Here is a 1,476-nt window from a genome sequence, read left to right as displayed (position 1 = left end):
AAGGGAGTTCCTTTCCCCTTGGTTACACCCCAATTTGGGGGTAACAATTTTTATACTATTAGGGGGTGAACCAAAGGGAACTAGGGTGAATTAACTTCACATCCTAAGTGTTCCCAAACAAGGTGAATGGAGGTGAATGGTTCCGGGTGAATTAACTTCACATCCTAAGTGTTCCCAAACAAGGTGAATGGAGGTGAATGGTTCCCCTAACTTCCCTTCACCCTCATTCCCGGAGGTGAATGGTTCCCCTAACTTCCCTTCACCCTCATTCCCCTCAATCCAAACAAGCCCTTAGATTTTATCAAAAAATTCCTATACTTTAAAATCTTAAAGTGCAAGGGGTTCTCTAACAAAAATTAAAAGTTAAACAGGATTTTATGATAATTCCTATACTAAACAGGGGTTTGCTGATATATTATAAGCGCAGTGGGGTTTTCTCGATATTTACCGTTTTCTTATAAAAATAAGGGAGGAAGGGAAGGCTGTTCGTTTCCCCTTTGGATTCTTCTACCCCTTTTCCCTCCTTTCTCACATCAGTCATACTTTTTGATCGTTTCTTTTCAAAAAAGTCGAACCTTTACTTCGATATTTGGGCTGATTTTGTTCGATTTACCCCGAGGTTTTGATTCGTGTTCGAGTAGGAAGCGTTAGCTTCAGGTAATCTCGTTCCTTTCTTAATTCTGAATTTTGATAAAAGTTTGGGCTTTATTAGCTGGATTTTGGCGATTTCCCTGGTGTTGATATCTTCCTCGTTCTATGGAGATATTTTTCTTTAAATTTGTAGTTTTTGTTCGATTTTTTACTGTCCAGTCGTTTTTTATTAGCTTTGGAAGTGGATTCTTTCTGGACTTGATTCGTTTTCCCCCCAAATTTGCTGATTTTTGGTAGTTGTGCTTGATCCCTCGCTCACTCTTTTACAGTCACTTTAATTTTTTGGAGTTAGTTTAACTACTAATGGCCTTAATTACTTGTCCCACACGGCAAGCGATTTTTTTTATTATTATTTATTTTTTTTATTTTTTGGCAGGAGATATTGATTACTGTTTTTTCTTGCTAAATTAAGTATACGAGGTCCAGAACTTTGGAGTTTATGTTTATTCCATGATTCTGTTTCTGGATCCTGAGATATCTTTTAACGGTGATCTCTTTCTGGAGACAGATTCATCATAACTCATGAAGGTATGCCGATGCGTCAGAAAAGCTAACATATTTTTAATTAATTTCTTTTTCTTTTTAAAATTTAGCATAAAGTATGTACTTTTGCATCTCGCCTGGTCTTAGCTTAACTTGTGTTTAACTCAAAATGAGCCCGAGTCTCAACCCTCGTTTTGATGTGAACCTTTTTCTTTGTCTTTTTTTTTTAATTTCTTCCCGTTTCGGAATTATACGAATTCATGTGTATAATGCCTCATTTTATTTCTACAGCATGCGTTTTTTTATTACTAAGCTTGGTACTGATAGTTCTGTAATCTTTGT

The 1,476-nt window shown here is 36.3% G+C and overlaps 1 protein-coding gene across 3 annotated transcripts in view; it reads left to right on the top strand.

Moving 5' to 3' along the window:
• Positions 1-476: 476 nt before the first annotated feature.
• Positions 477-1,476, top strand: part of LOC109827970 (uncharacterized WD repeat-containing protein C2A9.03-like) — a 16,512-nt gene continuing 15,512 nt past the window's right edge. The window contains exons 1-2 of one of the 3 annotated variants that reach the window (XM_020394997.1): positions 477-657; positions 1,028-1,179. The gene's annotated coding sequence lies outside the window, so the exon portion shown is untranslated. The remainder of the gene's footprint in view (positions 658-1,027; positions 1,180-1,476) is intronic. The other 2 variants (XM_020394998.1, XM_020394996.1) reach the window with 2 other exon arrangements.

This window comes from Asparagus officinalis, unplaced genomic scaffold, assembly GCF_001876935.1.
Source record: "Asparagus officinalis unplaced genomic scaffold, Aspof.V1 AsparagusV1_Un592, whole genome shotgun sequence".
Taxonomy (NCBI): domain Eukaryota; kingdom Viridiplantae; phylum Streptophyta; class Magnoliopsida; order Asparagales; family Asparagaceae; genus Asparagus; species Asparagus officinalis.
The sequence above is the reverse complement of the archived record's forward strand: the minus strand, read 5'-3'. Positions and strand labels throughout refer to the sequence as shown.